This window comes from Colossoma macropomum, unplaced genomic scaffold, assembly GCF_904425465.1.
Source record: "Colossoma macropomum unplaced genomic scaffold, Colossoma_macropomum, whole genome shotgun sequence".
Taxonomy (NCBI): Eukaryota; Metazoa; Chordata; class Actinopteri; order Characiformes; family Serrasalmidae; genus Colossoma; species Colossoma macropomum.
In genome coordinates, this window is record NW_023494795.1 from 9,436,416 (window position 1) to 9,451,043 (window position 14,628).

Here is a 14,628-nt window from a genome sequence, read left to right on the forward strand (position 1 = left end):
GTTTATTGTTTTGAGAAGTCAACTGTGTTCCATCCAAATGGCCTTAACAACAACACCTAAGGATGATTTGGCCTTCTGGGACAGAACACTCAGTTCACGACACTGAGGCATTTACAGTAGTATCTGAGTCCCTGAGAAAGCCGACTCCAACAGGATCTAAGGCTCTGAGAACACTGACTTCTGCTTATGATATTACCCAGGGTCCTCGGGGGGAGTGGTTGGTGGGGAGTCAATGGGAAAGTATAAAAGCTGTGTCTGAGCTTCTGTTCAGACTGGGTGAAGATGGGCAGAGATGGCAGAGAACATAACACTCTTTTCTGTAAACGCTGGTCTCCTGAATATCTTCCATAGCAAGATCAAAGATTTCCATCAATGGCGACGAGGATGGGGTCAGGTCCATCTCCTTTTTTGACTGCAGCAAGAGCTTTAATGCCAAACAGAAGAGGTGCAGTTTATGTTTTGTCTTGTGTTTTGTGTTTTGGTCAGTGACTGTAAGTAAGACATAGAGGTCCTATCGACTTTGGGTTCTGTAATAGTTGGTTTTGAGGAGTCAGCACGACAGCATTTGTTGTTCTGTCATTATGGGGGTAGTTCATGGGTTATTTCTGTGGGACTAGGCTCCCGAGTTAAAAGTGCAGGGGTTTTTCCTGTTTACCCAAATGTGTGGGGGTTTCCCAGTCTAAGATTACATTTACAGTTGAATCTCAGCCTTTCATGTACGCTGATAAAGATGCATTTGAGGACTTATTACAGATGTTGGATAAAGTGTGTTCAAAGAAAAAGGAGAAATTGTGTAAGAAGTATGGGCTTCCAGCAGAACCAGGATGGAGTCAGGAACAATGTTTCATGGTTCTGAGCAACTGTGTAAAGAAAAGGGACCTTGAGGGGTGTGTTCCCGTCTTTAGACAGTGGCATGGCGTTCTAAGAACAGAGCACCAACAGCACACAGAACAAGCTCAACACTCTATCAGGGTCCTGCAAAGGTTGAATCACTTGAAAAACAGAAAGATGCATTGCTGATCCAGGTTAAGTCAAAGAAATGAAAGTGAACCCCTCCCATGTGGAGGAGCATCTCCTTCTAGGGGCAGTGAAGACAGTTCTGATCAAGCTGGTCTTCATCTGTTATAGAAACAGCTACAGGAGTTGCTGAAGGAGAAAAGTCAAAGACAGATGGAGAAGAGTTCAGTCAGTATTCTCAGAGCACGGCTGAAACAGTTTTACTGAATGAGGGCTTCTGTGCATCTACTGAGGACGTGATGAGCAGTTAAGGTGTTGCTCCAATAGCTGAGACTTCACAAACTGGGGTCGCCCAGCTGCTCAGCACTGCTGTGTTAAAGAATGTGTCCCATGGAACAGGGAGTCAGCAAAGCCAGGGAACACATGAGAATGCATGACACTACTGTGGTAAAATGAGTCCTTGCACATGCAGAAAGAAGTTTTAGGCAATGAGTAAAGTGAGTTTAGGGAGTCCAGCTCCATGGGTGGGTCTGTCATCCCCAAGGTGGCAGGTAAGCTGTTAAAGCTAATCCAACGCAACTCAACTTTCTGCTCCTCCCACAGAGGAGGAACAATTAAACTGACCATAGCTTCTGTGGGAGCATCTTTATAGCCAATTACACACGATCAGGACAGTAGATGGTGGGTAAAAACTACTGTGATTTATATTAAACCAGCTATTCAGTAATTTTATCCATGGTTAAAAGTGTAGCTGTTTAAGGCTGCTGTACTGGGTTCTGTGTAACCTAGAGGAGCCTTAAATAGTTTTCAGGTTTTATGGCTGCAGGACCATGGTCATGCTATTAGTTCAGCTCATGTAGGTGTAATTACTGCCAGGGAAGTGGCGGTTGGCTTTGCCCTCACAGTTTCTAAAAGTTTTATAATTTGACTTGAAAAAAGAGTTTGAATCCTCATCATTACTGATGGCAGTAATGTCTGATTCTCAAGATGGGGCCGTTCAATAATGCCAGGTAGTTAAATGTTATAAATTGGTGAAGTCAATCAGCTGTTTCATGGCCAGAGACCTATTACTTCACTTTCAGCTCAGCAAAACAGAGGAAATTAGTTGACAGTTAGCATTATACCACCTCAGAATCTAAGCGTGCCCAGAACAGTCACCCTACTGAGTCTGAGAAGTCCAGCCTGGTCCCGGAAAACCTCGGAACTGCCTCCGCAGTGCTGCCACATGACCTACTGCTCCACTCATTCCACCCAGCACCTGGGAAGTGGGAAACCCTCTTCCTCCAAACATCTGCCTACCCCTCTGCTGTGGTGAAGCTGCTTCGTTTGATGTGGATCAGACCCACGGCACTTGAGTGTGTCCAGATCCACCCAAGCTCTGGGTTCAGTACCATCCGGAATGCAGCAGTTTCGCTTTCATACACTCAGGTTTTGGCACTGTTTGTTTTAATAGGTTTAAACCCCTTTTATAGATATACATACATATCACTGCTGTCAGAACAAAACCTTGTATCTCCATTTTTGTCGTTTTTGAGTTTTTGTCATGATTTGAAAATGCCTGTTGTCCTATATATTGTGTGTAAATTTCATTATGAATGGACCAAAGAAATGGCCTAAAATTACTTAATGTCTGGTTCCATTGACTTGCATTGAAAGTAGAGTATGTTTTTTCCTTCTCCTGTAAAGTTCTCATATTGGAGATATGAGGTTTTGTTCCGAAAGCAGCAATACATACACATATGTCTATACATACGTTAGCTCACTTTAGGCTTCCCTTACCTTTATGCATGAAGATTACCGAGTTGCCCCTCCCCAAAGGAAGCCTTAGTGTTTAATACCATTCCAGTGGTTGATTACATTATTATATGTTTCCTCTTCAATCAGTCATACCATTGAAAGTAATGTGAATCTTGTATGATATTTAACCCAATAATTTGCCTTTTAATTGAAGCATCCTTCATGTGAGTGTGTTTCCTATCTTCCTGTGGTCTGTATGGGATTGATGACTTGGGTTACCCTAGACCAGGAGTGCCAATACTTTTGTGGCTTAAGATCTACTTTTTCCAAAGGACAGGTCATCATGATGTACTTAAAAAAATAGAAAAGAAAAAAGATTGGCCTCATCCTTTTTTAAAAGCTTTGACAAGTTTTTAATGCATTTCAGTGGCCTTTATTGATATTCAGCATTACAGGGCAAACGACTGAAAAATCCAGTTTCTCCTTGATGCCCCCAGCCAGCACATCGACGTATTAAATTCCATCACCAGCACATTTGATTTGGTTTGATTAACCAAACGAGGTACTGTGTGATAACTACAATTACTACTGGACAGAGGTTTGGAAATAGCTAAACAATCATACGGAAGTATCTAAAATCACTACCTGCCCCTCTGGAACCTTGACTTAAGTGTTATGCTGTTCCTCATGGAAAAAAAACAAAACATGGAGATCCATAGAATGCGTACCCTGCTTTTTCTTTGCTAGTTCAGGTATATATTTTTCGCTTTCCCTGCCAAATTTAGCATTTTTGACACTTGGAAAAGGTTGAATTAGACTTCACATCCGGTAAACTTAAGCATAATTAAGAATGCAGAGTTTCCCATGTGTAAATAGACTTCATCAGCTTTTCAAGCGTGATTTAGTATTGGGAAAAGTGGTGTTTTCCAGTGTCTGATGCTACTAGAAAGCACAATCTTAATACTCCTGGTCGCCAATCACAATCACAACACATGGCCCACCTATTTACGTATATTTGTGCAGAGCTTCTCATCCTTTTAGTTTTACATCAAAAATAAAATACACAGCACTGAGAATAAACAAATCTAAACAAAACACAGAATGTTTGGGGGATAATTGTTGGCAGCTCTGGTGCTGTGTGAACTGCAGCACTTACATTTGTCTGTTTTTTAGCATTCAGATTGCTAACAATAAAGTCATAAGTGTGCCTTATTTACATTGTTGGTCAGTTATGATTTTAAACAGCTAAATATGTAAATGGACACATTAGGAAAGCAACATTATATTGATCATACTCCTGAATGAGACGTACAGTAGCACAAGGCCTCCAGAAGAAGGCAGCGCACTCAAAGCAAACCCCTCTGAACTCCACAGTGGCAGTGCTGAGTTTCTGATCTAATAATGATTCAACTTGCCAGCTAATTGTGGAGCCTTTCAGCAGGTGAGCCACACATAAGCACATGAGAGTCTTGCATCAGATACTGTGAGGCAGAGCAGAATAACTTCATGATAGTCACTAAACTTTTCCACAAAGTAACACAGCACACTGCAGTTACATAGCCTGTACACTCACATCTCACTTCTGCCTTTGTTGATGTTTAGCTCCAAAAATGCTTCCTGTGCTAACCAGTCATGCCTGCAGATCTGACACCATTTTGCATTAACATTAGCTCCAACTTTACTACCCAATGCTGGGCAAATCCCAGACAATGTAATGAACACAGATCCTTCACATTAAACTACAAAAGAACAGGCCACCCACCAAGGCAAACAAAGACCTGGCTGACAACCAGAATGATTTCTGCAAGTTTGATAGGCACAAATTTACACCCCTTAAACACTCCAGCTCAATGGCATCAGCCCCCTTTACACTGCTGGCAAGCCCCCTACCCTCCCTTCTGCACTTAAGATATGTGAAGTGGATGTGAGCTGGCTTTTTCAGAGACAGAAGACCAGCAAAGCACCCTCCTGTCTTAAATTCTGTGCTGACCAACTGGCCCTAATCTTCACTCAGACATTCAACAGATTGCTGGAGCTGTGTGTCCCTTCCTGTTTCAAATGCATCACCATCATCTCAGTCCCCAAGAAACCCTCCATCACAGGACTGAATGACTACAGGCCTGTTACACTGACATCTGTGGTCATGCAGTCCTTTGACTAATTGGGATTAGGCCACCTGAAAAATTTCACCAGACACCTGTAGTTTTCCTACCGGGCAAACAGGGCAGTGGATGATACAGTCAACATGGGTCTGCATTACATTACATTACAACACCTTGACTGCCCAGGGACATATGCAAGGATCCTGTTTGTGCTCCAGCTTCCTTACAGGCAATAAACAGCAGGGAATCACTTCTGGTATAGGGTACATAGAATGGTGACAAGGCTGCACATTGGCAGGAATTTGGTGGTCTGGTGCAGTCAGAACAACAACTGAATGCATTCAAGACTGTGGACTTTACCAGACAATCCCTCAGCACTGCAGGCCTTCACAATGTCCAACAGCCCTTTTTTGTACACTACCATTTCCCAAGACCTGAAGTGGGAGATCAATGTCATCTCCATCCTTGAAAAGGCCCAGTAGAGGATGTACTTTATGCAGCAAATGAGGAACTTGGATCTGCCACAGAAGCTGTTGAACCAGTTCTGCACCTCAGTCATTCAATCCATCCTGTGCAGGTTCATCACAGTCTGGTTCGGAAAAGCCTCAAAACAGGATAGTAAGAAACTAAAACATACAGAGAAAATATCCCTGGTGCTCTCCTGCTAATGCCCTCCAGGACTTGTACTCTTCAGGGACCAGGAAACAAACATCACACATTCTGTGCACCCTGGACACAACCTGTTTCACCTTTCCCCTCCGGCAGGTGCCACAGAACCCTGTACACTAAGACTACCAGACACAGGAGCAGTTTCTTTACTCATACCATCACCCTCATAAATAACTGAACAGTAATACCATCTTTTAGGCTCCTGTTTTCCGCAGATAGTTACTACACCTGCTTCACATCTCTACAATTGTACACTACAATTTCATTCCCATGCATGATGTACACTACTTCTGATTGTACTATCACACATAACTATGTATATTTTTTGTCCCTGTATAATCTGTATGTTCCTTTTATATTATGTAATGTCTGTAAATAATATGCACATAGTCTGTACATTGTTTGTCCATGTAGTCTGCATATTGCTGACGTACTGTATGTATTGTATATTGTGTATTGTCTGTAAATTTGATGTGCACTGTCTGCATATTGCATATAATACCAGAGATACACCAATGGCCAGAACCAAATTCCTTGTGTATGTCAGTATACTTGGCCAATAAATCTGGTTCTGATTCTGATATGGTACTGCTGGCCCACGGGCAGAAAGCTGCCTATACACTGACACTGGGCAACTGCACTGAGAACCAAAAGTGTCCTACGTGAATGCAGGCTTTTTTGGTCCATATGTCTTAAAACAGATCTAGACCACTTCTGGTAGATTTAAAATAATAATGTTAGTACACACACACACACACACACACACACACACACACACACACACACACATCATCATCATCTAAACCGCTTATCCTCCTGGGTTGTGGGGGAATACTGGAGCCTATCCCAGCTGTCATTGGGCAGGATACACTCTGGACAGGTCGCCAGTCCATCGCAGGGTGGACAGAAAGACATATACATCCACACACAATCACTCCAATTCACACCCAGGGGCAGTTTAGCATGTCCAATTGGCCTGACTGCATGTCTTTGGACTGTGGGAGGAAATAATGTTAAAAAAAAATAGCCAGTACAACACAATCTTCCTCAAAATTACAAACACTCCTAAATATTCTAGTTTGCAGTTTCATTCAAATTTGATTACAATTATGTGGCTGACTTAAAATTTTGTCTTCATTTAACACTGACTAGTGTAAGGGGTCAGGCTACCACACCTGCCGACACAAGGGGGCCTGGGCATTGTGCCAGGAGAGCTGCTAGGAACTCCAAGAACTCCAACTCCCAGAAGCCCTAGCGATAATCAGGCCTGATGGGTTGCACCTGGGAAACGCTGCATAAAAGCTCACAGAAATGGCAGCTCAGGTTTACACCTTTGTAGAGGGGTTACCAGTACGGCACTTCAGCCCAGGTGGGTAGAAAGAAAGAAAGAAAGAAAGAAAGAACAGAAGGTAAACAAAAGGTAAAAGAGAGCACTGAAGCGGGCAAAAGAAAAGAATGAGATCGAAAGGAAAAGACAATCTCAAGGGAGGTTGGTGAGCTGGACTCACCCTTATGCCCTCTTGAGCTTGAGGGTGGTTTTGTGTTCTTTTTAGTTTCCCCTTTTAAAGAAGTTCCTGGTCGCTGGTCTTAAGCTTCCCTTTTGTTTGTCATTCCCGCTATTTCTTTTCCCACCACCTAGCATAGCAGTTTTCCACCTCTTTCTCCTTGTGGCGCAGTGGTAGAGCTCCACTGGAACCTGGCATCCACTCTTACCACAAAGTAACACCAAACATATCTATTTCACTTTACTGACTTATACCAATAAATATTCTGCACACTACAATAACAAATAAGTTACTGAATAAACACCCAAGAGCTCTGTGCTTGGGCCCGCCACGCCCACCCCAGATGGGGACAAAGTCATTGCCATCGTTCCATGGCTGTTTGTGGGCTGGATGAAAGTAAGAAGTGTGAGGCAGAACTTGGGGCTCTCACCTGTTTGCTACTTAAGCTGATACTCCTGGAACCATATGTGTGAAGGGTGTGTACGCAAGAAAAATGATGCTGAGCAACTACCGACGTAAAGACTGACATTTCTGAAAGTGAAACTTGGTGTGAGAACATTCACCTGTTATAATACCGGTTTTAACAAGGCCTCATCCACTTGGCCCTGTTATCTTCCCTTGAGTCCCTGAGGCTATCTTAAGGTCAGTTGTTCACTTCAGCAGCAGAACTTACCCAGAAATCATTGTGACCTGATGCAATTCCATTTTCAAACCCCATAAAATGGCAGACAAAGCTTTGGACAAAGTTTAGATTACTAACAACTTTAACATTTCAAAACTGTAACATTTGGATTTTCTGGCCTTTAGTCAAAATAGTCTATTATACATTAATGCTGATACAGCTTCATCACTTTACTCTATTAGTTTGTTAGTTATCATGCAAAAGGCTACACGGCTAACAACAACAAAAATAAAGACAGTGCAGCACAGTCCTACATCATAGTTTAAAGCTAGACAAAGCAAATATCAACAAATTATACATATATTTTATGTTTAAACTTCTCCAAAAGTGATTTGAATGGTTAGCCGATGAGCTCTGTTAAGGGTGGGACTTCTCGTAATACAATCACATGTTTAACATTACAAGCTACCTGATTCATGTCACCCAGGGGTGTGCCTAGATGTTGCCCTGTGAATGTTTATGAAATTTTTAGAGAGTGAAATCAGATCTTCCTGTGTGACGTTTTGCTCTATTAGTACCATTCTACTGAAACATTTAATGTACATAAACTACTGTTACACTGTTAAACTTAGTCCAATTTTACTTTTAGGTCTTCATCATCATTTATATTTTTCTATGAATGCTTTCTTGCCAGATGGGTTCTTTTGAATTAATTACAGTTCCCAGTGGTCTGTCTCTGCTAACAGAATCTGTTTCCACTGGTTGACACATCACTGGTTTATGCATGAATTATCTTCACTACTTTTTGTAATCATCAAGTTGCCGATGGTTGATTTAACCTAACTACCAGTTTGAGGCTGGAACAGAGCTTGTAGATTAAGCTGCTGGCTTTTTAAATCTTCCAGCCAATATAGTTATTAACCAAATGCTGAGCGCTATTAAAGAACTAACCACCAACACTAGATTATCTGATTTTGTCAACTGTGCCTTCATAAATGTAACATTTTCAACCTGACTGCAACCTGTCTTTATCAAGAAAAGAACACAGAAAGATAAATGGTTTGAAAACTGCTCTTTAATTATATGCATAGTTATACCTTAGAATGTTAACATGACCGCTTTCGTTTTTGCGATGTCGCAATCACAAGTAAAGCTCGGAGAGAGAAAAAAAGAAAGGAGGAGGAGCTGGTTAGACTTAAAATCAAGTTTTGATCCATGCTGGTGAGAGAAATCGTGGTTATATTTTACAGTGGTTTTGCTTAACCTCTTATTGACCAGGGTATATTTTGTTTTTTCCATCTGAATTTACATGAGCAAATCGTAAGGCAAATTATTCAGTAACTGCATGAAATAAATGTAAATTTTTTATTCATTTATTTATTTATTTTTTATAAAAGTTTCCCTCAAATTAACAGAACATGTGTTTTATGATCACACATATTGCTATATGCTTACATTTTACTGCTGAAAGCCAAAAATCTTAGATACTATTTGTATTATTTTATAAAAATAATTTTTACAGAGCAGATCACTGAAGAGACGCCATCTCTTTATAGTTTATAGCCCAGATTTGTGGAAAATGGGTCGACTTTCAGTAGACAAAAAAATTGTGAGTTCAGCTTCTTTTATTATAAGGGTTTAAATGACATCACCCATCTATTTGACTGGAAAGAAGACAGTTCCAGCTCTCATACGACACCCACCTTTTGAATGTAGCTTATGAAATATGAAACTTATGAAGAATATGACAAAGTGCGTTTTGGAATCGGTGGTCTCAAGGAGTTGAAAGGGTTAAAATTCTCCGAATAACACTAGTTTGGCATTTCAAAAAGACCCAGGGCTCTAGCTCAGCAGCCAGGGTCTGTAGCACACCTACTGAGCCTGGTAACCAGGTCTCACCAAACTGTTTGACTAATGTCACTAGACAGTGCAGAAATGTCAGATATGACTTGCAATTAATTGTCAAAGACATGGCAGTCTCATAGATGCAGGTATAGAGTTGATGTACCTTTGAAATTTACACATCAAAACAAAGTGCCAAATAGACCAAAAGGAAATAATTCAAGAAGAAGAATAGCTCAACTGTAAAGTGCACATAATAGGATAAAACCAGAGCTGGTTTCATCAGTGTTTCACAAAAGGCTTATTCCACTTAATGCAGGCCTGTACAGACTGATCAATGGCTGACCACTACCGAGCTGATCTGGCCTGACATCATCCGATCTAGTTAATACCATTAGGTGCTGTTAGCTACTACAATGATAGCCTCTCAATGTAGCACCAGCTTATTATGTTTTTTAATTGTGTTTTGTTGTATGTTATCATAAAATCTCGTTAGCTCTGTCTTTCTCTCTTCATCCGGGGTCGACCAGAGAAGGATAGGTTCCTCCCTTGAGCCTGGTTTCCTCTCGGGGTTTTTCCTCGCCACTGTCTTGGTCATGGTGGGGCTTGGACCCAGATTTAGTTCCTTATGTTTAAACACGGACTACCTTTTATTTTTCTTCTATTTTTCTTTTTATGCTTTTGATAACTCTTCCATAAACTGCTTTCCTTCTATAAACTGCTTTGCTGTGAAGCTGCTTTGAGACAACATTAGTTGTAAAAAGTGCTATACAAATAAATGTTGTTGTTGTGTTTAACTACCATACTCCCATGAGATCCTCTGATTGAAACGCTGGATTAGTTAATGAGGATTATTTAATGAGGATTATTTAATGAGGGGTATCATTGGCTGCAGTTACATGTAATACCACTACGTACAACAATCGTGGACACAACCTGTCTGTTCAGCTAACATTTATCCCAACTATACCTTGCCCAGAGAGTTCCCCTTAAAACAACATAGCTGCAGCTGTCACTATCTTCATATAAAATTATGTTAGCTACATAGATAATTGCTGCTATCTGAGCCGTGCCTAGCCCACATTTCTCCTGATTTATTTCTAATAATATGATGGTGTGCACAATTATTTTATAGAAGTATGTTTGGTGCCAGGAGGACCAGATCAGCAGCGGAACCATCACAGTCACCACACTTGTTAAACATTTTGTTAATCTGTGCTGATCGTGCGCCAACATGCACCACAGTTCCCCTTGATGAGATTTGATAGCTGAGAAACAGCCTAATAATTACACAGCCGAATCCTTATTGACTCGATACACCACTGACACCATGTACACAACCTGTACTGATCACAGCACATAGTCCCTTAAACTGTGTGGTAATTCTCACATATAAAAGTCAAAGTATGTTCTTCACATAAATGTTATTTCTCATATGGAAATGCTGTAAGATCTGCCAGCTTTAGTGGATTGAAAGCTGTCCAGCTTGATGGCTGGCTATTAAACTCTTCTCCAGAACACAGTTTAACGACACAGTTAAACTCTAACATGCCTAAGATGTGGTAGAAAGCACACAGATGCAAGAACTCTAATCTTGATCACACCTGGACTCAGTCACAGAGGTGTGGCATGTCCTACCATCCAATTACTAGTTAGCATAAAGTAGCAACAAAGTTAGCAAAATGTAAACACAGGGGTTCCCAATCCCAGTTCTGGTGACCCTACACTCTGCACATTTTTGTGTCTGGTCTATTCTACACACCTGCCCTAGCCCACAAGGAGCGTATTAATTAGATAGTGAGTTGAAATCAGGTGTACTGGTGTGGCCAATGGTGGGTCTGGGGTTACCACTAGACCCATGTTTCCGAGCCGTCAAGTTGAAAGGCAGCTCTCCTAAGTGCTGACAGCAGCTGGCAAAGTTCAGCACCGCATGTTATGTAATTATTGATTTCTTTTGTTCACTGTTTACGTTGAAACACGTAATAAAATCGGCCGAGGGCCACCCTGACCTGAGCTTTCTTCTGCTTGTGCTGTCCCTCTTGGCAAACAACGCACACATGTGGATAAGACAAATTACAAAAATGGGTGTAGTGTGGGGTCAGGAACCCCTGAGTTAGTGAACGGAACAGAACAGAAATAAATTACATCCATCAATGCCTGTCAGTAAGCCACTCACTGAACAACCCCTCCAGTTAAAATGACCTCCAAGCTATGAAGATCCAGAGAAACTGGAACCACTTTGGTTCTTTGACAAATGGAATCCCAATATGCCTAATGGCTACAAATATATATAACACCATCAGTCCATTTACAATCAAAACAATCTTTGTTAAGCCCAAATTGATGTGGAGCGGTCAAGATCTGCTTATAAACAAATTCACTTGTATTGAGAGACGATGAATCTCAGGATTAAATCAGCCACAACTTCCTTATTACTCAACCGATTTTCACCAAATCTGTTTTGTAATAATCCTCAGACACAGATTAATCTAGGCTGCTCGGATCTGCTCTCGGTAGCTTGTATTTCTTTAATAACTGATTGTGATAATTAGCCGTCCAGACCAGCAGAAAATATTCAGTCTGCACCTGATGTTAAAAACCGTGTTTAGCGCGAGAAACACAATCACACACATCAGCAAATCCATCAATGAGTGAATCACCTCTAATCTTAATACACATAAAAATAACATAAACCCCCAAAACACAGTAAGAAGGACGAAGCTAAAGTTGGCTTCCTATTCGCCAGCTTCTTGTTCGAGTTTTCCCGTTCCACCTTAAATGGTGCAGCAGTCACTTTCTGGTACCTTCAAACAAGAAGCTGGCTGATGTGGAATAAGGGATGCTGTAAATTACCCAGCTACACAGCATTAACCATCATTGTAAATAAATAACTACTACATAAAGTTAAGATCCCCTGAATAGACTATTAAATGAAATAAGCTTCATTTAAAACCAGAGGAAAAACAATCACATCAACAGGTTCTCTGTGCTTCACCAACCACACGACCATATCTAAACAAACATCACACAGACAATACGAATCACACTAACATGAGTGTGGATTGCTGCGTTCCCTCCGTTATATAATCCTATCCCACTTTCCGAGAGCAATATTCTTTAAATAGTGTAATTCTGGACAGTATTTTTATTAAAATGCTGCTCTGTAATGGTACTGAATGCAGTCCAGCAGCGATGTTGACTGCCCTAAAATGGCGGCGCCGTTGACGTGCATGGCTGGACCCAACATGGTATCTATGGGCACAATCCCCACAGGAATTATAAGCAACTACATTTACCATTCCTTTTGTTGTTACATGTACCAACATATGGCTGTGGAGTGAACGAAAAGAAGAGAACTAGAAATATCAAGAAACCAATGTATGGCACAGCATGTTCCACCAGCTTTAATGCAGTCTGACTTGATAGATAATGGCTTGGAATTTGACAGTAATTGCCTTTGTGAATGAATTAGCTTTTGCGTTCCTAGAACATGTTTGTCTAACGTGCTAGCTTTGGCAATCAGAAGTCCTCTCGAGCACTACAGCGTGAAAACTCTTGGCATGGACCAAACTGTTTTCATCTGTGGGCATAGATGAGTCAGACTAGTGATCCGAGTGTCCAAAAAAGTTCAAGCATGATTTTATCAATAGAGTTAAAAACCTGTAAACAAATTTGTATAATCTGGGGCAAACATGGCTCCCATTGTAGTACCTTGAATTTGTAAATGAAAATGAAAGCAAAATAATTCATTTGTGAGGCTGTAACACACAGAGTATCACCAGTCAGAAAACACCCACAGGTGCAGTATCACCACTTTAATGCAAACTTGGCTCTTGAGCTGTCATACTAATGTATGATGTGTTTGCATAACAAAAAAGAAACAAAGTAAAATTTCACATTTGAATCATAATGTGGCTCAGCAACGCTTTACGGTTAGTCAAGTTCATAAGGCTACACAACAGTGACATAAGCCTTTCATGACAGCTGGCATAAGCCTACATGAACATTTATAAAGGCCTGTTCCAATACGTGGCAGTTGTCATCAAGGCTGCCTTTGTCAACTTCAAAGTCGACATAACACATATATAAAGTGACAGGTCTTCTCTGACATTAGTTTGTGTCATAACACTTTCTGGGGAAATGGCAGCCTGTTATGACTGTTCTTATGAGCTGACTTTGTAGCTCAGTGTATGTGAAGTGAGGCTGGTGAAGCTTTGACATTTTGTGGCAACAATAAAATAAAAATCTACTGTACTGTAGTTTTGTTGTGAAGGTTCTGATGACGATACTCTGTTGTAATTTATGTATATTTCCTTTGGCCACTTAAGTGAGTGTTATGTTTGCATTCCAGCCCAGTGGGAGTTTGTTCCACCATCTGGGTGCCAGGACAGAGAAAAGTCTTGATGCTTGTCTTCCACGCATCTTGAAGGATGGAGGGTCAAGCCAAGCTGTACTCGAAGCTTGAAGAGATTTGACCATTGCCGTCAGGAAGGAGGCTTTTTGGCTTTGTAAGCATCAGGGTTTTAAATCTGATGCGTGCAGCTACAGGAAGCCAGTGAAGGTAGCGCAGCAGTGGAGTGACGTGACTGAGCTTAGGAAGATTGAAGACGAGCTGTGCTGCTGCATTCTGGATGAGTTGCAGAGGCCTGATGGCCACATTGGAAGACCAGCCAAGAGCGAGTTGCTGTAGTCAAGCCTTGAGATGACAGGAGACTAACCGAGCACCTGGGTGGCCTCTTGAGTTAGAAAGGGTAGAATTCTCTGGATACAGTAAAGTGTTACCAACTGCTCTGACATGACCTGAAGCAGAAAACTGGATCAGAGCCATTAAAAGATTTATGAAAAAGATTCATGTGTTTCATTAGGAAGAAGAATAATTGCATGTTCATAAAAAATATGCAAACAATTAGACAACTATAATTACTTAGAATAAACAACCCAGACAGGCTAGGTGACTATCTGGAAGGCATGAACAAAACTGGAAAAAAAAGCAATAAAGCCACTAATCTAGAAAGGCAAAACAGCAGCAGACTAACCTATAAGCGAGCAGCTGGAGCCAGTGGCGCAACACTGTTCTTTGTGCTGAAGACTCCTCTCCCAAACCTGCCTGATCATGTCTTTTTGACAGCTGCTCAGTCATAAAGAGCTTTAAAACATGCTTTTGAAATAATCACAAAGGAAGCAGGTTAGAAAT